Source organism: Aedes aegypti, chromosome 2, assembly GCF_002204515.2.
Source record: "Aedes aegypti strain LVP_AGWG chromosome 2, AaegL5.0 Primary Assembly, whole genome shotgun sequence".
Classification (NCBI taxonomy): domain Eukaryota; kingdom Metazoa; phylum Arthropoda; class Insecta; order Diptera; family Culicidae; genus Aedes; species Aedes aegypti.
Genome location: NC_035108.1, coordinates 158,754,526 through 158,781,290, shown reverse-complemented (window position 1 = coordinate 158,781,290; position 26,765 = coordinate 158,754,526). Strand labels below are relative to the sequence as shown.

At 41.3% G+C, this 26,765-nt stretch overlaps 1 protein-coding gene and 1 long non-coding RNA gene across 9 annotated transcripts in view; both read right to left on the bottom strand.

Annotated features, from left to right (window-relative positions):
* LOC5577895 (Down syndrome cell adhesion molecule-like protein Dscam2) overlaps positions 1–26,765 on the bottom strand; it is a 574,667-nt gene that overhangs the window by 431,750 nt on the left and 116,152 nt on the right. The window lies entirely within an intron of this gene.
* LOC110676158 lies at positions 3,571–4,777 on the bottom strand. The gene is made up of 2 exons (XR_002500119.1): positions 4,592–4,777; positions 3,571–3,749 (listed from the first exon to the last, which is right to left on the bottom strand). It is a non-coding gene; the product is annotated as an uncharacterized LOC110676158 (long non-coding RNA).

The following is a 26,765-nucleotide window of genomic DNA, read 5'->3' as shown; positions in this document are numbered from 1 at the left end:
CTATAGGAACACCCACAACTAATAGATCGCTTACCCTAGCAACTACAGACGGCCAATCAAGCTCAAGCTCTTAAACTCAAGAATTACAAGAAGTTACATTAACATTCAACGTGTCAGAGCTTCATTCGTATATTCATCCGAATGGTTTAAAAAATTAAATAAAAAAATCTCTGTGAATTATTATTTTCATACACCTAATTTAGCCATTATATTCCTTATTTAGGCACTTTGATCGGTAATCAATGTGATTGGCCAATTTAGGGAAAATGTGACCAAAACTAATTCTGGTGACATATATTGACCAACGTGATTTTCAATGCGAAAATAAGGTTTCTGTTCATTTGTGATACTTTTTCAAACATAATATGGGCCTTCCTTAGCCGAGTGGTTAGAGTTCGCGGCTACAAAGCAAAGCTATGCTGAAGGTGTCTGGGTTCGATTCTCGGTCGGTCCAGGATATTTTCGTAATGGAAATTTCCTTGACTACCCTGTGCATAGAGTATCATCGTACCTGCCACACAGTATACAAATGCGAAAATGTCAACTTTGTCAAAGAAAGCTCTCAGTTAATAAATGTGGACGTGCTCAAAAGAACACTAAACTGAGAAGTAGGCTCTGTTCCAGTGGGGACGTTAATGCCAAAAAGAAGAAGAAACATAATAGCCCAAAAAAATCTTTTGGAAAAAAAACTATTGAATAATAGCTACTGATCCTGGGAATGCATCCCAGGAGCAACTCAGTAAAAAGTGGTAAATGAGTACATGCAGAAAAAAAAACTGAAAAAGTACTGAAAGAATTAATGAAGAAATCATAGTGGAATGTCTCAGAGTAATCTTTCAAAATTTCAAGGTTGAATCCCTGAGAAGTTCGTGGAAGAAACATAGGGTAATATTCGTCGGAAATTCTTTGAAAACATTATTGAAGCAGTTTTTCCGTAGTGAAAATAGAAATTTACTGATGTGCAGTGATATGAGACAAAATCACAAACAATTAAAAATCAATACAAATCTATACAAACTACGAAATTTGTCAAAATCGTGATTAGTACTATCGACATTACTTTCTTTGAACAAGCTTGCTACGCCAATGGTAGTACGAATCCTGTGTAAAATGTTGCACGTTTCCTGAGAGCAATACAGTGATTACCTTAGAACTCAAGGCAGGAATCCTCAATTTATAAAAACTATCTTATCATTTATTTCAATATAATTATTTGGATTTGACCGAGAAAATGTAAATCTTGTTCCTAACATGTTGACTTGCTCAACATCTTGCTTTCCGTACTGACAGCTCAGTGATGCGCTAAAAGTGTTTCCATCCCTCCTTTCAACAGGCCGAAATAAAAGACTTCCTTGGCCAAAGGTCAATGAAGCGTGAAAATATAAAATTTATGTTTCCCATCGTGCCTCTCCATTAAACTTTGGCTTCCTGAACGAAGCACTCACACTATACATATAAAAGTTGGCATAGCTTCATCCACAAGTCACTCTCGGTGGCCAAAGCTCAGAACATCCCACAGAGCAGCTTTTCACGCGTCTTAGGGCTTCCTAGAAGAATCTCACTTTTCTTTTTCCGCCGGCGGTGAATGGTGTGGGCTACATGATCCTTCGCATGTCCGACTGTATATTTTTTTCACTGTTCCGAGAAAACCAACAAAGCGATGTACGAAACCAAAAGGCGGCGGAGGGAGGTTATAAAAATGTTAGTTTTATTGCACAGCGTTCGCCATAAATCTTCCGGTTCCGTTTTCACTTTCTGCAACAGCCGGAAGAAAGCTGTTGGCTGCAGCTCGGGTTGTGGTGGAGCTGGAATGTGTGAAACCCTGCGTAGCGCGGAGAAGATAAATTATATAGTGGAAATTCACGGAAAAGCTCGCCGATTGCCGCGCTGGAAGCCATGTTGTGCTAGTCCTCGATTGTGGCACCTCTTCGAGTTGGAGTTGGAAAGCGCAACAATTGTCCGTTGGAGTTTCTCGGGATGCTATTTTCACACTTGCGAAGAATGATGGAGCCACTCGAACATTTATGAATACTTATGCTGAGTGATCAGTGTTAGGAATTAATTGACTCCAAGTGACATCTCATACGTAGGGTTTTGTTACTCGCACCCTTCTGCTTCTAATTTAGAAACACAAATCTAGTCTTAACTGAACATCAATAAAAACGATCTTTGCCTCATAAAATTCATTATAATATTTATAATAATTGTGATGGAATGGACCACCTGTTTCGATCTCAGTAAACGTGAGAATGTTATAAGAAACTCAACGCATCGCTCAGAGGTTGTATACCGCTTTGTGAGGTGATTAAAAGCTGGAAGCTGCACTGTGATGAACATCTGAATGGATGCAAGGAAGTAGAACACCAAGAAAGTAAAAGGCATAGCCAGCTGGAAAAGATGGTCCTTGGGTAGATTTTTCTAGTTGGCTTTGTGAAAAAGCGTTCAACATCCGACCTTGCGAAAAATCCTCTAAAAGGCACCAACTTAAGGCTAACATATCATATGGTACAGTGGTGTTTGGAGATATCGAGTGCGTTATCACATCATTAAAACACGCAAAGGACTTCGACGATGGTTTTTCTCAGATACAGCAGCCCCAAATCTACTAGAGACATATAGTTTGATCATTGAGACACGCAAAAATGTTATTTTTGTTACGCTTTGTAGGAGACATTTCAAAAACACTTTTCTTTCTTAATTCTTATTTAGTTTAGGGATTTGAATCAGGATTTCAAAAAAAAAAAAAAGCATTAACGCAATTTGAATGGTAATTGTATTATTTTCTTTATGTTTGAAAACATATTTGTGGGAATTCCTTGAAAATTTCCTAGTAGATTATTCAGTCTCAGTACCTATAGAAGTCGATGAATTTTTGTTGGAATCTAGAGGGAAAACTTTGAAAGGTCAAGTAAGTTTTTTTTTTAAATGAGTGCGGCAACATATTACGGAATCAATTTGTGGATAAAAAGTAGGCATAAAAGTAATGGTTGTCCTGTAGGAACATATGAACAAACTCCACAATATCATGATGTAACTTCTTGATATTTCTTGAAAAACTCGATTATACAAAAATTCATCAAGGAACTTTGAAGAGTGGCTTCTAAAGTTTTCTACAGATTCGATAGATTGGATATTATTTGAATAATTCTTGTTATTCCTTAAGATTTAAAAAAAAATATAATGAGTTTTTTTGAAAAAAAAATAAAAAATGTTCGGAGTTTAACCAATAAGTTTATTCCTGCGAAATCACTGTTAAAAAAGAGCACTGCCGGGAAACAGAAAGCCTCTGTTCGCGTGCGAATAATTCTACCCGTTTTAGTCAGTATTCAGTACAATAAATAGTGTTCGATATCTGGACCGTGAAAGTATTGACCGGTAGTGACGCATCATATCGGGTTCGGCGGAAAAACGAGTTTTTTAGGGAATAAAGTGATTTTCTTTTATTTACACCGCGAGTGTCTAGATGGTGGTCCCTATACGTGACATACCCAAGCATGTGTTAGTGGTGGTGGTGGTGGTGGTATCGTGTGGCATCACGGCAAGAGAAAATGGATGCCGGGCGAAACATTAATGTCGTTTTCGATTATTCCCGACGGTGCACCGTGCGAGTGTAACAATTGACACCGGAAAATAGAACGGTTTCGGTGCAATATTTTGACAGCGTATGATAGTATTAGTGAAGGCGTCAATCAAAACAAAATGTCATTCTTCAAACAGATAGAACAGCTGTTTCTGTTATTCATGATTTGCTGTAAGGGATTCGGAAACATTAGATTCGTTCGGGTTTTGGATAGTTTGTTAATGGTGTTTACAACCATGGCTGAATGTAAAATGTTTAAATAAATGTTTGGCATATGAACATTAATTTATTTTTCCTGAGAATTGATACCATGAATATATGCTAAAAAATCAGAATTTTCATATTTCAATACTGTAAGGACTTATTTAATTTCATCGATCCTCTCTCTGGCTAATAATTTCGCCAAAACTCATACTTCCGCAATGTTTCTAGCTCACGATGCAAAAGCTGATTTTTTTTTGTAATAAGGCGAAGAGAGCAACGGAAATCAATCATCATTAGAATTTAATTCTATTGGAAAATCAATGTCGATTACTCGTCAATATTTTTGAAAAACATAGAACCAGAGATTTTGAATTCCGTGCTTAAGATACGGGAACATACAGCTCCAGCCGCTGCTTATTCTATTTTGTTGGCATCCATGAGCAAATTTCGGAAAATTTGACCGAACTAAAGTGTTTTTAATGTATTACTGTAGTACTGGTTACATGCAATCCAAACATCTGAGAGAAGCCTTCCTTTCTTTAATATAAGCCGTAAAAGCTTCTACTGATGAAACATACTCAGTATATCTTATTACTCTTATAAAACCTGTATTTATTGTAGCATTAGTAAATACTAAGAATATTCAATTTCGAAATAAATACATTTTATCTGCGTAGTCGAAAATGAGCGCAAATGAAGATCTTGCTTGTTCGTTACCGAAAACAACAAAATCTACCAAAACGACCAAAACAAGAACACCACTGACAGTTAAGAACCATACATGTATTGGTAAAAAGAGTGCATTACCTGCTACACCCAGCTCGATCAGGGTGTAGGATTTTCTGCACCGGTGGCAATCGAGTGTAAAAACGGTGTGCTACCTGCGGAATAAAAGAACGGTTTGGGTGCAACTTTTGCTACACCGGTGGGAAAACGGTGCAGGCGGTGCAAATAAAGAAAAACGACATAAATGAAATTTTCATTACTCATGCTGCCTCTCCATCGCACCACTACTACTTCGAAGCTGTTCATCCGTTACACATGCATGAATCCATCCATGCCTCTACATCCAAGTGAAGCGAGACGAGTTAAAGTGTTGGTCATATACATAATCGTCTCAGATGTGGTTGTGATAATATGAGAATGAAGATAAGTGAGAAGCGAGAGGGTGGGATAAAAGGATGGATCGGTGTAAAAAGTGATTATTTTATTCAACGATGAGCTTATACGATAGATTTTGCTCACGGTTTCGCGCGTGTTTTCGTTTCCGGAGATTTTTTTTCCTGTTTTGGAGCGTCTTGCTAGGTAGTTCTTCGTGAAGCCCAAGCAGGACGGTTCAATTTTGCGTCGTCAGATAGGTTTTGCTCACGGTTTCGCGCGTGTTTTCGTCGCCGAAGATTTTGTTTTTATTTTTTTTCTGATTTGGAGCGTCTTGCTGGGTAGGTATTTGGGAAGGCACAAGCAAGACGGTTTGTTTTCGGGACGCCAAGAAGTTTTGCTGTCAGTGTCAGTTTTGTGTTCAGTCGAGGATGGATTACCAACTGGTGAGTTCGTTTCATGCTTGTGATAACAAATTTTTCTTGAAAGCGTAACTTTTAAGTAATATTAAAACAGACTTTGTATGGTCCGTCACTATAAGTGTCGGTATTATGCTTTTTTCTTATACAATTTCAATATACATATATTTTTCTCATTTTGACATTAATAAAAAATATCTTTTGAATTGTTCGACATTGTGAATGCTGACGTATTTTTTAAAAACTTCTAACATATCGAGACAAAATGCACAGTATTACTCATATGTCATTTTCAAACAAACTATGTATAGTTCGTCACTACAAGTGTCGGCATTATTCCTGTTTCATAGAATTTTTAAAAATATACATGTAATTTTCAGTTTTCGTCATTAATAAAAACATCTTTTGAATTGTTCGACATTATAGATGTTGACGTATTTTTTAAAGCTTCTACCAAAAACTTCTCGAGACAAAAATACAAAACTAGCTTTAAATATAAGTCGTTTATTTCCCACTTGTCCATGGATCGCATCATCGACCAGAGATGACTCCCAGATCTTTTCCTCCCTCACTAATAAACACTAGACTGGCCCAGCTCAGTATGGGAGAAAAATAAAGTTGTATGATTCGACGGGGCACCCCCCAGGATTATTTCTTGGGGTTAGAGGAAGCCTTTCTGAAAAATTAAGCTCATTTGGTCGTTCCATGAGCTGGCGCATTTGAATTGAAGGTAATATAGGATTTTCAGCTCAAACATATGAGCAACAGCATATCATCTACTGTTTGGTTCAGGAAAATTGATGATCAATTGGACCCAGAATGTCAAAAACACTACTTGATGTAATAGCGAAGAATATTGTAGAAGATTGTACCATGATCAAAATTAATAAAGTTGGTGTTTTAACCATCTGAAGTATATCATGCTATACTGCTTGTATTTCTTCAACATAGCTTGGAGATAGCCACTAAGCGCATCATAGCCACTTATGACGCTGGGCGAGCTGAGGCACATGTCGCATGCATATAAGTGACTGTACGGGAGTGCTGATCTAAGCCTAACTTTCAACAACTGAAAGAGTAATGAAAATGAGATTGAATCCAGATACAACCTTCTGCAATTATGTTCATTAGGGTATCAACTAGTGTATTTGTCATTCTGGGCTTATTTAAATGCGAATAATTAGTATACGGAACGAAACAGTGCCATAGGATCAATTTTCAATATATTTGAGACGAATATCCCATACAAACTTCAAATCGAATGCGCCAGCTGGTGGAGCAACCAATTGAGTTGAAATTTTGAGAGAGCGTTTTTCTTACCCTAAGGTTCATATCTAGGGGGTGCCCCGTTGAGTTTTACAACTTTTTTGTTTAAGGGCCAGTCTAATAAACACCCTTCCCATGGTGATTGTGGAGATGCAGAGGTATTCTCGGTCTCTAGAAGCAACAATCATTACACCCTAACATTCCTTCCCCATCCCAACTGATTGTAAGGACTTAACCTATGGTCTGTTTCACACTAGGTTAAATTTCTTGCATTCATCTGAAGAGAACTCAACCAGGTTGAAATTTCTCGAAAAAATCAGTTATGCATTGAGCCTTATTTTTCGACAAAAAATTTCCGCTTTCTATTATCTCATCTATCGATATAGAAATGGCTACGAAGATTTTTCCAAACATTTTATCCAGAATATTTTAGTGGCTTTCTAAAGCTGCTCTACTTTGGGGTTTTCCAGGGATTACTAAGGATTTCACTAGTAAATCTTCTTGAAACTCTTTCAGGAACTTTATTGATAATTTATCTACAAATTCAGATACAAACTAACAATTTCTCAAGAGAAAATCCAGGAATTCATTCAGGCATTCTTCCAGAGATTCCTTCAAATATTTCTTAACAAATTATTCAAAATTCCTCTGATTTCTTAAAAGACTAATCCTCAAGTGATTTCTTGCGTGATTCTTCAAGGCTGCCTCCGATGATTCCTCCATAGATTTCTATAACAATTTCTTCAAAGAATCCTTCAGAATTTTTTCCAGGAATTAGTTCCATGGATTTCATCATGCATTACTCCAGGAATCACATCACGAATTCTTACAAAAACTTCGTCCGGGATTCCTTAAGAAATTCATCACTAGGAATTCCACCAGGGATTTAATCAAGAGTTTTCCAGGGCTTCCAGGATTCCTTATTTAATTCTATTCGATCAGAAATTCAACCAGGAATTTATTCAGCGATACTTTCTAGTTTTTTTTTTTCTACAGATTCCACCGGGGATGTATCCAAAAATTCCCCAAGGAAGTTCTCTAGTAATTCTTCCTATGCTTCTTTAAAGAATTCCACAAAAATCCTCCAGAAATTAATTCAAGAATTTCTCCAGCGAAACTTCAGAAATTCATAAACAGATTATTTCTTTATTTTTTTCTTATCCTGCGAGTCCACCAGGAATTCTTTCAGTAATTCCTTGAGAGATATCTCAAGGAATCCCTCCTAAGAAATTACTACAGGGATTCCATCAGAAATTCCTCCATAAATTTTCACCAGGAATTCTTCCTATCAAAAATCTTCCAGTGATTCTTCTAGTAATTTCTCTTTCAAAGATTCCTCCAGAAAATTCTTCAGAGATTGATCTAAACATTCTTCCAGAGATTGCTCCAGGGATTCCTACAAGATTTTCTCTGAAAAAAAAAACCTGCAGAGATTTACTCGAGAATACTTACTGTGATTCTAGCCGAATTTCTCCAAGGATTAATCAAGGAATTCTTTCAGAGATTCCACCAAGAATTCCTCCAAGGATTCCACCTAGAAGCCTTCAAGGATTCCCTTTGGAAGCCTCTAAGAATTCTACGAGAAATACTACAGAAGAACTCACCAGAACTTCCTCCACGTGACTCCACCAGATCCCGCTTGCAATTCTTTAAGGGAACATTCAAAAAAAAATCTTTTATAAATTCCTCCCTGAAGAAACCCTACGAGGCATTTGTCCTGGGATTTCTTCATGAATTATTTCAAAAGACTACCAAAAAATCCTCCAAGGATTTCTTAATGAATTTATCCATTAATTCCTTCCAGTATTTCTTGCAGCATTTTTTACAAGAAATCCATCTGATATAACCTTAGAGATTTATTAAGGAACTTCTTCAGAGATTGCTACAAAAGATTTTCCAGAGATATATTTAAAAATTTCTTCAGAGAATTCTTTTGGAATTTCTCCAGTGATTTTTTCGGTTATACCTCCGAAAATTTCTCAAGTTATTGCTCCATGATTTTTTGCCAGAAATTCCCAAAAAAAAAAATATCCTCCAGATATTACTTCAGGGATTCAACCAGAAGGCATTCAGAGAAATGCTTTGCCTAATCCTCTGAGTAAACAACAGTTTAATCCCTGGAGGAATAATCTTTTGGAGTTTTGTTGCTTCCTGATCCTAGAGCAAAGAAGAAAAAAATATGTTTAGATCAATTCTTCACAGAATTCGTGGTAGATTCTCTCGCGAAAATTATGGTGGTTTTTCTAGAAAAAATCTTGTGGACTCTTCAGATTTTTTTTTTGTTAATTCCGTAGAGGAATTTCTGTCAAACCTGAATAAATTCTAAGCTTGAAAATGCTGGTAAAACCTTTGAAGGTTATTCCTGATGGACCTTCTGGCAAAATTTTGGTTATATTCCCAGTGTTAGCCCTGGAAGAACTCTTTGCGGAATTCCTCCTCTATAAAAATTATGATGGAATAACTAGAGAAACTATTGGTGAACTCTCTGAAGAAATTAATCGTGAAATCGTCATAGAAAATTTTTAACGAGTCCCTTGAGAAATTCCCTGTAGGCAGAATCTTTGAAGAACTTTTTCCAGAATGTTTTGGAAGATCCTCTGGAAGAATTTTTGAATTCCTGATAATATCATCGAAAAGTATTGGTGGACTTTTTAAAAGAATTTTTAATGCAATCCCAATGAGAATATCAGCTGAAATCCTTGGAGGTTTTCTTGATGGAAATCCTGGAGCATTATTTGGCGAAATATAGATGGGGGGGATCTCTGGTAGAATCGATAGAGGAATTATGTGAGGGATTTTTAGTTGAGATCCTTGGAGGAAATCCTAACGGAATTTTTGAAGGAGTCCCTTTTTTGAATCCATGAAAGAACTTTTGATGTAAAAGATGGAGGAACTCCTGATAGAATCTCCAGGGAAACTCTTGAGAGAATTTCTGTACGAATTTAGAAGAACTCCTGCTGTAATCGCTTGAAGATTTTTTTATGTAATACCTGAAAGAGCTCCTAATATATTATCTGAAGGAACTCCTGACGGGATCCCTTTAGGAACTTTTAATGGAATCCCTTGAGGAACTCTTTATGAAGTTCCTAGAAGAAATCCTAATTGAATTTCATGACGACCTCCTGGTATAATCTCTAGAGGAATTACTGATGCAATCTCTGAATCCCTAGTGAAACTCCTGATATAATCCCTGGAGCAATTCCAGATGAAATCTCTGAATGAACTACTAATAGAATCCCAGGAAGAACTTCTGCTGGAACCCCTTGAGTTACGACTAACGGAATCTCTCTAGCAACTCCTTGGAGGAGTTCCGAATCTCTGAAGAAACTCCTGAGGAAATCCCTGGAAGAATTCAAGATGGTGTTTCTGAAGGAACTCCTAATGAAATCTTTTGATGTACTTCTAAAAAAAACCCAGTAGGAATTCCGGGTGGAATTTCTGATGGAGGAAATATAATCTTTCGTAAAAATTCTGATGTTATCCATGAAGAAACTCGTAATGGAATCTCAGGAGGAAATTTTAATTCAATCCCTTCGGCATCTCCTGATGGTATCCCTGGAGGAACTCTATCTAGAATCCCTAGAGGAATTCCAGGTAAATCATGGAAAGGAACTCTTATGTGGATCCATTGAAGAGCTTCTGATGTAATCCACTGAAGAATTCCTGATGTAATCCATAGAACTTCTGTTTTAATCCCAGGAAGTGTTCCAGGTGAAATCTCCGAAGGAACTTGAGGAACGCCTGATATAATCTCTGGAAAAGTCTTTCTCATCTCTAGAAGAACTCCTGATGAATTTCCCTTAGAAACTCCTGATGAAATCCTTGAAGGAATTTCTAATAAGATTCCTGATGAAATCGCTGGAGGAACCCCTAGAAGAAATCCTGATGGAATTCCTCGATGAACTCCTGATATAATCATTGGATGAATTCCAGGTGGAATCTCTGAACGAACTCCAGATAGCATCCCTGGAGGAATTCCTGACAAAATCACCAGAAGGCCTCCTGATTGAATCCCTAGAAGAACTGCTGGAATCCCAAGAGGTACGCTTGTTGGAATCCCTATAGAAACTCCTGGTGTAATCCTTGGAAGAGTTCTGAATCCCTGAAGAAAATCCTGAGGAAATCTCTTGAAGAATTCTAGATGGAATTTCTGAATTGACTCCTGATGAAATCCCTAGAAGAACGCTTGATGGTATCCCTAGGGGAACTTCGGATGGACTCCCCAGAGGGACTCCTGATATAATCTCTGGAGGAATTCCAGTTGAAATCTCTGAAGAATTTCTGATGGAACCGCTGGTGGAACTCCCGATGAAATCCTCAGAAGAACTCCTGATGGAATCTCTGAAGGAACTCCTGATAGAATCTCTAGAAAAACTTCTGATTTAATCCCTAGAGGAACTCCTGATGGAATCCTTGGAGGAACTTTCGATGGAGTTCCTGGTGGAAACTCCAAAAGAATTCTTGGTGGAATCCTTACAAGAACTGCTGATGGAAACTTTTGATGTTCTTCTGATGGAATGTCTGGAAGAACCACTAAATTATTCCCTAGAGAAGCTCCTGATGGAATCCCATGAGGAATTTCAGGTGTGGGCTTGGAAGGGATATCTTAAGGAATTCGTAGTAAAATCACTGGACAAAATCTTTATTTAATTTCTGGTGGAAGGAATAATCGAAAAACTCTATGAAGGAATTTTAGTTGAATTTCTTTAGCAATTATTGGTGAAATTCCTAATGGAATCCTTGTAGGTACAATCCCTAGAGGAATTCACTGAATTACTTTTGATGGCATCACAGGTAAAACTGTTGGTGGATATTCTGAAGTTAATTCTGGAACATTCTAGAGAATTTTAACGATAAATGAGAGATCATCAGTCTTATGTCAGCTTTACTTGATAATCATCGTGCATTTATGTGCACAAGAGCTCCTTTAAGTAAGGTCAAGTTGAAAATTTTCAGTTAACATTTGTTATTACAAAGAACTGTTAACGTGACGTATCAGGCCGAAGATAATTATATTCTAAAGCCAAATCCTCGACCGGATATTCAAGCCAAAGCATCGTTAAACCCCCCCCCCCCTTCCCCCGCACGCAGAAAAGTTTGTATCCCTTAAAAATTCATTCGTAAATAACACCACCCACGCAACATGATCCTCCTGGGTTGCAATTTCACCCTCGGCGTCGCGGTTGATGGTTGCCGTGTTGTGGTGGCCCTTTTCGGTGAACTGGTATCAGCGCAATTTATATGCTACTCGCTTTGCTGATAAAGGTGTAACTGTCCCATATGGCATAAGTGGGCATTGACAATATTGCAAATTGTTAGGTTGAAAGTTCATAGGTAGGGACAAGCATCAAATCTATAGTTTTACATGACATTTTTGAACATAGTGTGGTTATTTTAATGTTTATAGTAAAGTATATATTGAAGCATGAATTTTGCTATTAAAAGCTGTTGGATCAAAAATCCATATGGGACCGTTATGCTTTTAAGGGAAGCACTGCACCCACTAAGTTACCATCCTCAGCGTGTTCTGCCAGGTGTCAGCGTGAGCGTATTTACTCTTCCAACACCGAAACAGCTGTAGATACCTATGTAGGTACTGCTTCAGTAAGCGCACGGCGATGTGGTGATGGAGTTCTTTTTATGAGATTTTCACACTCGCTTCCTTTATATTGCGAAGAAAACCTTCAACCAAGTAATGCGATATACCACAGTCCTACTTGGTACTGTTGTAAGATGAGGCGGATGGCTTAGTTCCCCTTCTGAGCTGAGAAAATGTCTAATAGTGATTAAAGCCGGGCAAATTTCTGACGAAAAAAGAACCCTAATTTCAATCTTAAATTATTAAATTTTCGATTGTTAATAAAGTTTTGATTGACAAATGCTTCAACGATTTTATATTGCAAAAAAGTGTAACAGCTCTGAATCTGACTTAAACCTCCGGTTGTCTGAATATGCATGCAGCTATAAACATACTGATTTTATAGTATATGTGGAGAGTATTAGTAGTATTTTCTAGTATATGCGGAGAGTATAAGTTTCGATTTTTTTTAAGAAGGGAATTTTTCTTCTCAAGTCATAGATTATCTCCGTGCTTGGCCAACAAGTGATATTAAACTTCAAGAGTATTTAATTACCCCGCTATCATTTAATAGCCAATCGCTTGCAACTTGGAAGTTCGTGCCATTGTCAGAATAGAACTCCAGTGGTTTTCCTCTACGACACACGAATCACCGTATGGCCATCAGACACGCTTGAGTCGTCAGGCTGTGAGCAATCTCAAGGTGGCCAGCCCGTCATGCACGTGAAGAGGCAGATGTAACGTTTCTCCGTTCTGCGGCTAACAACCACTGTCACTGGCCCTCAGTAGTCTACGCCGGTTTGGCTGAACGGTGTTAGGTTCGGCGTGACACGCGACTCCGGAAGTGGAGTCATTCTTGGGTTCGTCGGGCGACATTTCTGCACCTTACACCAGACGCAGGCCTTTCGGCTTTCCTTCATCTACGGCACCGTTTTTCGAGAGTCGTTACGCTTCAGTGGTACTACAGTCTAGCGAACTTCCTTCTTCACCACCTCCTTCACTTTCGCCGTGCTTGGAACGGCCTCGATATCCACACCATCTCGCTTCCTCCTGCAGTTCGATGCGAACTGGTAGGCGCATGCTACCGTCCGTACCAGAACCTTACACTTTCCGCAGCGGATCCACTGTCGATTTGGTCACAAAAATATCGTGAAGCTACAGACACGCTCGAATTTCTTCGGGGACATTCGCTGTGATGTGCTCTTGCTCCGGCCAATTGTCCTCCGATTTGTAGAGGAGCTTTGGGGCATGGAACCACGACCCGTCTGAACGGAAGGTGTTCCCTTTCACCCACTTGGTCAACGCATCCGCTACGTTGCACTTTGTTGGCACCCAATGCCACTCCGTGTCGACGACAGAATTGGCCAGTCTTGCTCCGAGGACTGCTGCTCGGTGCGGACGTATGCTACTGCGCCGTACGCGTCCTGGCTTGCGTCGACAAAAACGTGGAGCTGAAGGCTGCTGTAGTCTAGGGAACGCCCTCTCTGGAAGTAATAACGAGGAATGCGAACGCCCTTGAACTCTGGGATCTTCTGAACCAGGTATTTCACATCTCTACGCAAACTTGGTCATTCGACTGGACCTACTCACTTCCACTTTGTCATAGGTCTTGGAGAAGCATCTTGCTGTAAAACATCCTACCAGGAACTCTTCGGAGTTGGAGACCCAGTTGCAGAGCTCGAAGCCGCCTTTATAGTGGACGTGCCGAACTTCCTTCGCTCGCTTCACTGCTTGATCGATCGTATCTGCACTTTAGAAGTAGTCGTCAACGTAGTGGTTCTCGAAGATCGCCTTCGCTGCTTCCGGAAACTGACCGGAAAATTCTGCACTCGTTTGTCTGCTTCTCGAATCCGCAACTGGTGGTACATCTCCTTGATATATGCACCGGCCGGGCAGTTAGCATATCCGGACCTTTCAGCAGGCTTATCCGTGGCTCAAGTGGCGCCGACAGGTTTCAGTCCGATCAGTATTTGCGGGGGTAGCTTGCTGGAAGCCAACGATCGGTAGTCCTCGGAGGTGTGAGAACTGCTGAACCACTTTCCAAACGTCGAATGTGTGAAGCGGCAGCTTTAAGCTTTCTGTTGTGTGCGCACTTTTGACCAGGAAGCGCTGCTCCGATCCTCTAGCAAAGATGAGAAGGCTCACACACTGCGAGTCCTTCTCGAGCCTGGAGACACCAGCGCTGCAGTGGTCCGTGTGGCCTGTAGCGGTTGCATTACTCCACGAGCACCTAAGTGGTTGTTCAATGAATCCTACACCAGCGTACGGCGATCCCTCATTCATAAACGCGATCGTGTTGACGAAGAACTTTCCGCAGTGGAGTGTAGCGGGCATCATGCGGAATATGATCGAGGGTTTCGGCTAGATCTCCCTGAATGAAGGAGTGGGTCGTGGCGCTCCTTGCAGCCATCGATGTTGCATTGGAAATTTAGCTTGCAGCCTGCTCTACCTTGCTCATTCAGGCATAATTGGCACAGTCTCCACTTTCGTACCACTTCCAACGTTCGGCAAGCTAGAATCGTTTGAACCTCGCGTAGTTCCGGATTCGGTGGTCCATTTTGCCGCAATTCCTGCACGGCGTCTTCTGCTTCACCGGTGGACTCGAACTTCGATTTTCGGCCGCATTGTGCGCGTGTCCATAGCCTTCGTTCGCTCCACTCATGGATTTTCCTTTCTTCGACGGTAGCTCTGCATGATGCTACTTCGCTTAAATCCCTCACGATGCTCGAGAGGAAGTTCGATAGTGTCTTCAGGGTCACCCGTTTGGTCTTCCTCCTGTACTGCGCCCATTCAAACTGCGTTCCAGCGAGCATCTTCTCGGTCAGCTCCTGGATTAGCATCGGGTTTACCAAATGTGTAGTTAGCCCGGTAGCTTCCAGGTGATCGGCATGCTTCTGAACTAAGACACCGAAACTGATGAAACTCGCCAGTCTATCTGTTTTTGGTGGCGCGGCTTTGCGGACTTTTAATAGCAGCATGTTCAGCAAACGCTCTGGCCAGCCGTACAGAATGCACAGCGTCTCGATGATTTTCGGGACTGATTTCGGCAGCCTACTCCGTAACGTTTCAGCGCTTATTCCTTCAGGTTGTCGGAAAACGTAGGCAGCTTCCTGGATAAAAACTGCCGGGCGAACAGTTGTGCATTTGTCAGCCCTCTTTGATGAACTCGGCGATATTCATCGCCTTCTCCACGTTTCCGACGCGACCTGCTTCTATCTTCTTCTTCGGAGCTCTCCTCTTTCACCTCTATGCCTTCGACAAGAACTTCCTCCTTCTCGGAGCTCTCTTCCTCGTCGAGACCTCCTTCTTCACAGCTTTCATCTTCTCTTCTTCTTCGGAATTCTCTTCACTTTCCGATTCGCTAACTTCTGACAGCTTTTGCATCGTTTTACTGTACTTCTTCTTTTCCTTCTTGGGATCTCCGGATGGCCGCATCGCGACTGATCAGGAAACTTTCCGGCAGACTCGATGGACCTCCAACTCCAAACGACTTCTTCGCGAGCTTCTGGAAAACTTTCGGCGTCGAATGTTTTCGATAGGCTCCTCTAGGATCACTCGGACTCGCTTTTGGCGGATCTGCTTTCCCGGGCTGTATTTTTTACGACTTTCCTTTCTCGAGCATTTTCCATGGCTTCACTTCCTCCGGTTTCATCGTCTTCAACGATCGCTTCTTCGAACCCATCACTTCGTTGCCTCAAACTGCACCTCCGAACTCTTTTCAGTCTCTGTTGGCACTTTACTACACTTCAGCGTCAGTTGCTACAGCCTTTCCTCCATCTACGTCCGCACTTCAGCAAGTTTTAACTGATGAGCCTGCTCTCCGGCGATTTTCTTCTCCATTTGCGCCCTATTGAACTCCAGTTCCATCTCCCGTTTCTCCTTTTCGAGCTGTTCGCGCATTTCGTTAAGCACCTGCTGCATCTCAAGTCGCTTCCGGTGCAAGATCTTCTCTTTGTCCATTTTCCGCTTCTGCTTCTTCTTACCCGCTTTAAGTTTCTTTAACTCCTTTTGCATTTCCGATGACCTGGAATCACCACTTGCACCTTCAATGCATTTTTGACAGGACCACGAAAAATCCTTTATTTGCGATGTGACGCCAACACTAGGGCAATTCAACATGTAAAAAAGTTTGAAAATCCAATCTTCCATATCTTCTATACCATCCTTACCATAAAAATAGTGTTCTGTGAAATTTTCAGCTCTCTGGGTGTTGATTTAGAGATTGTCCAACGACCATGTAGGTTTATATGGAAATTACCATGGAGATATTTTGAAAAATGTTCCAAACAACAAGGACGGTCACAAGCCGCGCAGTTGGTACCTGATTCTTCAGGATTTCCAATTTCGAGATTTTTTCCGAACATTATAAAATTTTCTAGTTTGTTCGTATTTATATATTTATATATTTATATAACTTACTAGCATTCAAGAACAGGACGAAAAAAATTAAAGAATTACGTTTCTTTTTATACTGTTTTCTATTCTATTACTTACATTTTATAGTTTTCTCAATACTCCGCTCTTTTATCGGGTATGGCGGACAGGCTTGACAGAAACACCTCTGTGATGCAAAGTCTTGCTGTTTTTCGGAGGAGAAAAAATTGAACCCAAGATTTTCAACACAGATCCTGAAACGATTCGAGTGAGAGTGCAAAAAATGCGATGATTTTTTTTGTACTCTCTCTCTTTTTTGCTCACTTTTACTCACGCTTCAAAAGAACTCTTGAGCAATCCGCACGAACAAGACAGTCCTCGAGGAGTTGTGATGGCAACCTTTTTTGATAGAATTTTACTCGTGTGTGTTTGGTGCTGCATCTTTCTCACTCAATTGTCGTTGCCTCTCTGCTTAGCATTTCTGCGCTCCGTCACAAAGAGGCAAGAGCAACACGCTGCTCTAGAGTATGTCAATGAACTCTGATGATGTTGAGGAATATTATCAAGCCTGATGGCGGCTTTCCAAGCGCTTTTTGATCTTAAAATAAACGTTCACCATGTTATAAAATATAAGTTTTAGCACTGATTTTTCCGAGTTTCCTCACCTTCAAATTCTCAAAACTTTACTAGGCGATTCTCCCACAATCTCAATACACTTTCCTACACCAAACTTATATTTTAGCTGCCTTATCCACTATTTTGTCTTGTTGATGTTTATGCCTGTGTTTGCATTTTTATTTATGTTTACATACCTCTCTCTTTCTTACCCAACATTTTTTTTTATTAAATTCATGTTTATTTTCATTTGGGTTTTTGTACAAAGTATGTTTTGCAGTTTAAGAGATTGAACCCGTGAAGTCCTTCAACTTTGACTGCGATAGTTTTGTTCGTTGGTTGTTTTTGTGGTTTTACCCAAGTGGTGTTTTGGCCTTATGGGCTCTGGTAGTTTTTAAAAATATATTTTGATAACCTAACTATTATTATTTACACTAAAAAATTTGATAACCTAGGGCGAGCGAGGTCCCGGATGACCTGCTGGCCAGATTGGTGGCAACGAGCCCTGTATTTATCGATCGAGTCACCAAAGCGCTCCTCAAGTGTTTTGATCTCAGCCAGACGGTGGACCTCGGTTGTTCTCATTCTCGGAGGACTGTTGAGGATCATCCGGAGGAACTTATTCTGCCTCAGATTACTGGAAGAATGACTTGTTTGTAAACAGCAAGCTTGTTCTTCAGAGACAGAGTTGACTTCCGGTTGATGAGTGGATATAGTGCTTTGAGTAAGATGTTGCTTTCTTACGTTAAACCAAGGTAGTCGGCTACATCAGGCCATTCCACCGTTGATCCACAGAGGGTGATTTTACAATCCTCAGCCGGAACAAGTCTGAGGGATTTGGAATAGGGGAAGAGGATGACCTGGGTCTTCGCCGCGTTGATACAGATCTTCCAGCTGTTCAAATAATCTGATAAGACATTCAGGCCTCTCAAAAGTCGAGATGTTAACGCTTGTCGAATGCTTTTTCAACATCGAGCAACGCCATGGCAGAGGATTTGCAGCCATCTGTTGATCGCTTTTTCAAAAAGCTTTGATAACCCTGAGAGAAGGCTGATGGGTCGATAGCTTTTGGGGGAGGAATGATCCTTCCCAGGATTCCTGATGGGGATTACTTTAGCAGACTTCCACGACGAGGGGAAGTAGCTAAGTCGGAGGCACTGATTGAAAATCAGTGTCAGATGTTGGTCGAACTGGAGACTCGATTGCTTGAGCTCGAAGTTCAGGATGTTGTCGAAACCTGGGGCCTTCATGTTTTGAGATAGGCCAGAAATTCGTCAGCAGTGATCTCCAACTCCTCCGAGAAGTCGTTGGGAGATCGGTGTAGGTTAGCTGCGTGTTCGAAAACAGCAGTTTCGTGTGGGCTAGGAATGTCTAGCCCTAGATTGTGGGAGCTAACGAAATGCCGACCTATCCGCAGGAGTTATTAAGTGATCCTTAGAGTCGGTGTTGTTCAATGGGATGAACGGTGGAATTAGTCTGGGTTTGGTTTTCAAAAGTTTGGTCATCTTCCAGAATGGCCTAGCACAACCTGGGAGAGAGCGGATGTTTTCGGAAAAAATCATCATTCCTGAGGTTCACCATTCTGGCCTTGATTATTTTGGATATGCGTTGGTACTGCCTGCGTTTGGTGTTACCAATGAGATCTTTGGTAACACGATCGATAAAAAGGGTGTTTCTCACCTGACCAGATGCTGGCACATGCTGCTCTCGGGCAACGGAGGTAGCCTCTTCGACGCACCGCTGGAATTGGCCCCCGATGACACGGTGGTAGTTGCGCCAGGGAACCCGATGCCGGTTGCCCAGGGAACCAAGGTGAACGACCGGTTGGGAGATGTTGCCGCCCATGTTGGTCAGGAAGACATCGATGGTTGAGTGGGCCCCGGACCAGCTCAGGCCGGTGGGTGAATCTGGGCTCAGGATGGTGTAGTGACCTTCCTCCAGGTCCTGTTGCAGGATTCCTGGTTTCGCCGGGGTTTCTCCATGTCTCGTGCCTTGTGTTCAGGTCGCTAGCCAGGATGAACTGCCCCTGCCGCCGTGTCAGCTTGGTGAGGTCTTGTTTTAGGGCCGCCGATGTTCCGTCGTTGATGCTTCGGGCAGTACGCCGCGATGATCTTAATAGGGTCGATGGAGGTTTCCACCATAACACCAACGGCTTCGATGATTTGCAGCTGGATGCTCGGCAGCAGGGTGCAGTTTACGTTCCTCCGCAGAGCAATCGCAACGCCTCCTCCTTCGGATCCGCACCGGTCAAGCCGCACGAGTCGGAAGTCGGGGATGAAGACGTTAACTTCCGGCTTGAGGTGCGTCTCCGATCACGGCTATGTCGATGCCTTCCTGGTCAAGGAAGGCGGACAGCAAACCCGAGTTTGCTCCGCAGGGAACAAGCGTTCCAATTGAGAATCTTGGTGATGGCCTCACGGGCCATATTTTGCGAGGAAGGCGAATACCACCGAGTTGGCGGCGTTGATTTGCTCCGACTTGGAACGGCAGGTACGCAGCCGTTGGAACAAGTCCCTGGTGTACTCCAACATTTGCTCCGGTGTGTACAGGGAGCCGTTGTCGGAGGGAGGAGTGCCGGGGGCACTGGATTCAGGATTCCCCCATCCGGTGGAGCATTCTGCACCGGTGGAGCGGCGGCGGCGGCCGCGAGGCGATGCTGAACGGAGGGGCCGGCTGGCGGGATGCCTGCCGGTTGGTTGGTGGAAGCGGTGGCAGTTTGGGCACTTGGTAGCGTGGCGTCGGAAAGTGCTCCTCAGTCAGCGGCGGGGGTGGTTGGCGCTGGCGTTGCCGTCCCAGCTTCTTGGTGGATGCTTGCTGGCGGATTGCCAGGAACTCCGCTCGTTTGGGGCAATTGCGGCTGCTGCCCTCGTGGTTGGAACCGCAGTTGGCACACTTTGGTTCAGTGCCCTCAATCAGCTGGCATGTCGTCTTGGCGTGCGCGCCGGCACATTTGCCACAGCGGGGCTGCAGCTCAAGCCGGGACTGCGTATCTCAATATGGACGATGATACGGTCGCCAGAAGACACCTCGTACTGCTTCTTGGTCCTCCACGTTTGTATATTGTATGGCAGGTACGATGATACTCTATGCTCGGGGAAGTCGAGAAAATTTTCGGAACGATCCTTGAACCCACGACCCTTAACTTGGTCTTGCTGAATAGCTGAGCGTTTACCCCCAGAGCTATCTAGGCCCCCTTCATCTGTGTTATAATATTTAAATAATTATTGGCTCCAGGCTGCTATTATTATTATTTTTTAACTATGAGTTATCGCTTACGGCTAACCAGCCGAGTGGAAGTTTAAACAACTTCCGTAAAACTAACCATTTATATACTTTGCAATTGGATTGAACCTATATATGGTACCTATTTTTACGTTTTAACACTTCAGTCGTCGCGCTGTTGTATTTTGTACAACACCGCTGAAAAAACCTCGCTTTTCGTTCACAACAGCAACGTGGTGGTTCTGACGCTGGCAAACCGCGCGATGATTGGCAGGTTAACAAAATATCTTAGCATGTAGCGATGGCTCCCTGCAGCGATAAGAAAATGGGCGTCCAAATCCCAAATGTCGACAGTTCGGAATGTCATCACAACACTTCAACTTGATTGGTGCACCATCAGATCAGAGCGAATAGTATAACGAAACGCTCCAAAGGCGCACACCTCTTCCAAGAGCTGGTGGTTTGTAAGGCTCAAGCTTGTACCACCTAAAGCACACATCAATCAATCATGTTCCGTCAGTTCCAAGGAAAAGTTCCGGTTTTTCTTGCGATGCCGCAGTCCCACCCGAGAGAGCGCCGAGCTTGGAAGGTGGATTACTTGGGCGACCGGCGACTGTAACTGCCAGACTGCCTTCTTGTGCTCGCAAACCTCGCTGCTGGGACGGGCTTTTGGCAGACATGCCACAATCGGCCCGCACTTAATCAATCATCCTGGAGAGGATTTGTTGCGGAAGGTACAATTTGTGTGGATAATCACTTTGATTAGATTTCCGCTTGATGGGCCTGTGATGGAACCGACCCAAGACGTGTTTCTGTCGGGTCATTGAGTAAGAAGACAATTTTTCTTTTTATATTTCGTAAGCTTATGGTTCCTGCCGTTGCACAGTGGAGTTACCAGAACATATTCTTAACCGTAATTTAGAATTTGAAAAATTGAGTTTTTTATGTCACTATAATCAGGACTGCTTGAGATAATGAACAACCTTTGAAAAATGTCACTTCGTTATGAAAATTCATCATTAATTATTAAATAACTGGTCAAATTATCAGTTTTGTGTTTGTAGATTATGCATGAAATATTATTTGAGGTATTTTAAGGACTCTTCCACACCTTATTAAGGTGTTAAGTATTGAATATTGTATGGTATGGCATACCCTAGCTGAATATGCTGCCGAAATTTTCTGCTCGGAGAGGCTGGAATTTATTTTGACCATGATTGATCCAAATTACCCCTGAGTGCATTGTACCAGTCTGGTAGGAAAAGGAGGTTCCACGCAATTGGATAACAAATTTTAGCTAGATCCGTGCCAAGAATGCATGAATTCAACAAGTGTTCATTCCACACCCCGGCAAACTTCCAATTCTGTGGCTAGATGGGGACCAATTGAAGATGCTTGCTGCCAACAGTCTTATGGCGGGTCGCGTGCACAGCCGTCGTTAGCGAAAATAGTTCTTCTTGCTCGGGCTTAAGCTTCTGTATAGTGGAACACCATAGTGGAAAAACTCTCAATATATCCACTGGCAAAGATCTTGTGTCGCTGTGTGCATACGTAATCCTAGCAGCAGCAAGATACGCTCCAAAAGTTCAAGCAAGAACCTGATTGCATTCGGAGCGCGAAAGTTCTGTTGAGTAAAATAGTCTCGATGGGATTTGCAAAAACGAGCCGTCGGAAGAAAAACGGATAACTGGTGCTGATATATGCGAATCACGACAACCTAGGGACACGCTCCTCGTTTCCGGAGTGAAAGCAACAATATTAAATTATGCTGACTGGGGATCGGGCTTCTATGTAGGGAAAATTGTGGAGGTTTTGGTAATTGAATGTATAGCTATGATATTTCACAGGAATCAATTGGGTTTAAAAATGAACGTTTATGACTAAAAGTCAAACTTCTATTTTTTATGAGCTCGCAAATGGAAAAGTGCTCAAGATTTAGTCTTTCAAAAGTTGAAAAATTAAAAGCTTATGAAATTGTATATGCATTAAACGAAGATGACAGTTTTTTTATATCATTCAAGGACAAAGCAATAAAATAGTATTTTTTTTTCTAATAATTTCAGGTAAAATTTCAGAGAACTTGTTTCGGAGAAATCCTGGAAACGAAATGCGAAAATGGTATCAAGCTCAGTTAATAATTGTGGAACTACTGTTTGGACAGTTAGCTGATGAGCAGAAGTCCCAATGACACGTAATGCCAAGAAAAAGAAAAATGAAAATAAGAAAAAGAGAAGAACAAATTGTCACATTGTAAAAATATATGAAGTTGTCTGTCCTATTTTTACAAGAAAATTACTACAACCCAAGTAACCACTAGCCCGCCAATTTGCGTTTTTGACCTTAAAGGCTATTGTACGGCTAATATTGTGCAGCACGCAAGGCAAATTAAAATGCCATTCGATTACTTGGGAAGAACTCTTGAAACATCACAAATGACTGGATCAGTACTAAATAGAGAAATTATCAATACAAAAATTGTCTCTTCGTGTAGTTTATGTTTCTAGTCAACGACGAAAGTCTTTTGGAATTCAGCTGAAAAATCAAATAAGCAGTGTAGGATGGAAACAATATTTTGAATCGTTTTATTTACACGTCCGCGCAGCATATTGCAGTCCTCACACTTTCCACTCATTTTCCAAACAAACATACATTCCCCCATTACAGTCGACCAAAATTCGGTCGACCAAATTGTGACACAACTGCTCTGTCCTCTTTTTTATACCCAGATAGAAAATAGTGAAACGCTGACGACAGCACTGCATCCAGGGAAAATATCCGCAACGCGTCTACGCCATTGAAACCCGAGCAGAAAAGTATGCCAAGCGAATAACATTTCAAGGTATTCACATTGAATACCAGCATATTATAGAATAGTATAGTATGCACTACATCAGGCGGCAAAATACAAACAAAAATCTTACTAACACCTGCGAGAAAAATGGTTTTGTAATCACTCTTTCTTTGAGGCTCTTAATCGCTGCTAGGTTTTATCAAACTTGTTATTGCTGTTTGCGTTTGACGTGCACATTCACTCTAACTGAGCTTCAAATGCGGTAACACAAAGTGACCAAAGGATACTTAGCAACCATGATCCATATCACCGCCAACCTAGCAAATAAAATCAAATTTTGACTTCGCCTTCCTTGTTAAAAATCTTACCGCATTTGCTATTCCCGCATTTGATATTTTCATTTCAAACGCACACAGCAATACAACTTGCGATGCATTACCGATCATGGACCGCAACAGATGAGATGTTTTTTTCTCGCTTCCTTTGATCGTGCTTCAAAATCAAATGAGAACAAATGCTGCCCTTAATAAATAAATTAGTCTCTAGAGTCTCTTTTTTTAACCAAAATGGTCTATTAAGTCACTATTTTTGTTGTCCTTACCATGAATTTCTACAGAATTCCTGGATTTCTTTTCAAGATAATTAAACATTTCCATTATAAAGATAAAACATCTCGGAATCAAAGGATGAATGACATGTGCCGCTATTCACGTTTTCAAAGGCAATATACTGGAGAAATAGTAGGCCAATGTTCTTGATATTCTTTCACTTCGGAACACGTTTTTGTCTCAAGCACCAAAATACCACTATTCACTTAATTAAGGGTTGCTGAATCCATTGCCGTTTTCAGAAATTTCATAACACTAGTCTAGTTTTTTAGATATTGACTGTTGAAAATGCAAAATTCGACTATTTTAACCAACTTGCATGCAAGTTTTCCAGCTTGTATGGCATTGTTTTATTTAAATCGCCACAGAATGCAAACTTCATGTGTATAACAACACTTATCATCAAGTTTCATAATACTTTCGATGATCAAATGTTATTTTTTTATGGTTTAGAAAAGTGTTGTATTTTGTCATATAGACGAAGATTTTTGTATGGAGACTGCAAGCAAGTTGACAAAAACGATTTAATGTAAATCGAATCGTGCATTTTCAGCCAAATTGCATCCATTACGAAATTTTAGGTCCTATTTTGCATGTTTCATGGATAAGATTGGTAAAAAGTTGGATCAATCAAACTTTTAATTTTATGTAAATATTGAAGAAACTAGTGTTTTTTTACAACTTTGGCAACCTGTAGCTAAAAATTGTGACGTGCTGGAACATTTTTTGAGAACGGAATCAGATTCAGCAACCACAAATCTACTAGAGACACATAATTTGAATGATGAGACACGCGAAAATGTATTTTTTGTTACGCTGTTTATTATTTATGTTTTCTGATAGTTCATTAACGAAAATAAAATGATCACTATTGTTGAATGCTTCTTTTCCGAAATTAGTGCCTTAAAAGTTTGAGTTCAATATTGGAAGCTAGTCTTGTTTCTTCAAAAATTACCACGAATTACTTCTGAAGTTCTTCCAAAATGATCATTTTCCAAACAAAATCTCCATGAAGACATCAACATGTCATTTGAAGTATTGAAAAATACCACCAGAAATTATTCTTACCATTTTACACAAATTTCTTCAAGGATTTTGAATGGTTTTCAAAGAATGCCTCCGGAAAATAATGTAGGAATTATCCAGTGATTCAATTAATATTGTTTAATCATTATCCTACGAATTCATCTAGAAAAACCTGCAAGACTTCCTCAGAAGTTATGAAGTAACAAGTCAAGGTATCATATCTCAGGCATTTGATTATTATAAGCTTGCTATTTTCTTCCCATCGGGAACAGGATGCTGTCGAGCCGATGCCCGTTTCCATTCTAATGAATTGGAAAATGAAAGGCTTCGCTCGTGTTCCATCGAAGAACGAAGAGACCACTCTTATTCCTGCGGCAGAGAGGAGAGTAACGAAACACGACGACACGACAAAGGATATTGTGTATGTAAATGATTTCGATCAGCCATGGAAGAATGTGGCCTACAAAGAACGATTGGAATGTGCGATGCTGTGGCACATTGCGGTGAGCGGTGTTGGGAAATTTCCTTAGCGAATAAATAGCAAAATGAATGAACCGTTCAGCTATGCTGGGTATGACGGGACTCTTGTAGGGTTTCCCTATATCGGATGTGCTTATCCGAGAACATTTTTGATCGCGATGTGCAACAATTTAGAGCAGGAAATCGATCCCTTGAATCGTGAAGGGGAAAAATGTATCCGTTCTAGACAATTTTGTGCGTTGTAATGTCGAAAAGACAAAGGACTTGTGAACAGCTTCTCCAAAAATGTGCCTTGTACATTGAAGCCGCCATTTACGTAGAATCTATTGACGTTAATTCCATTAACCTTTGCGTCCCTGACCTATTTTCACAACCAAATTTTCGTGATCTTTTGGCTTTAAATTCCATAATTTTCAGCCGATTTCAATACAATTTTGACACAACACTTTTCGGACCTGTACTGGAATTCTCAGTCGGACGGTAGGTTCCGGATTTATACGGATATTTCATGGGGTCTGTCTGGAGGTCATTTGAGACATTTTCATAATGATTTTGCGCGGATGAAGGTAGGCTGGTCGGTTTGCCGGCTGAGCATACAACAGCATCCTGAAGATTGCTTCAAGTGATATGGATAAAATGCGGCACCGAAGGCCATACGGCAAGCGATTGTAAGCAAATCGCTATGTGCCTAATATGTGGCAACAGAGCAGACAACGAACACTTAAGGTGAAACAGTTTGGAATCAACTTCTAAGATTGCACTGAAACTTCTAAAGCACAAATCTCGCAAAGGAAGCATCCAACAACAATGAGCTTTTTATTTTGGCTTTGTGCACTAGCAGAAAGCTTAAAATAAGAAGATCAGAAACGTTGTCCAGCTATTTCTCCAGTTTAGTGCCTTTGAAAACGTGAGTAGGGGCACAAGTCGGCCATTGTGACGGCCATCTTTGGATTCCGAGATGTTTCACCTTAACGGGCGGACCCAAATGTCCGAGCACAAGCGGAGTATCAAAGCAGCAAAAATGGAAGTAACACAGTTAAATTTAAATCACTGTGATGCAGCCCAGCAGCTGCTTTGGCAGTCAGTCTCGGAAATGAAGACCGACGTGGTGTTACTATCGGATTCATACCGCATACCAGCCAACAACGGGAACTGGGTGACGGATAGGTCTCAACAGCTGATATCACGAGCGTGTGATGCTTCCATGCCGAGAAAAGCCCCTCCTAGAGAGAACAGGCCGCCGTTGTACTAGTGGTGCGAATCAATTGCAACGCGCTCGCACAGAAGCACAAAGAGAAGAACGCGGTGCAGCATTCAGAGAGGCAGGGACCGATGGTATCCCGAATGTTTTCTTAAAAGCGGCAGTTATTGCGGATCGGGACATGTTCAGAATCACGTTGCAATGCTGCATAGATAAAGGAATCTTCCCGGATGAATGGAAGCGACAAAAATTCGTGCTACTACCAAAGGCGGGGAAACCAACAGGTGACCCGTCGGCGTATAG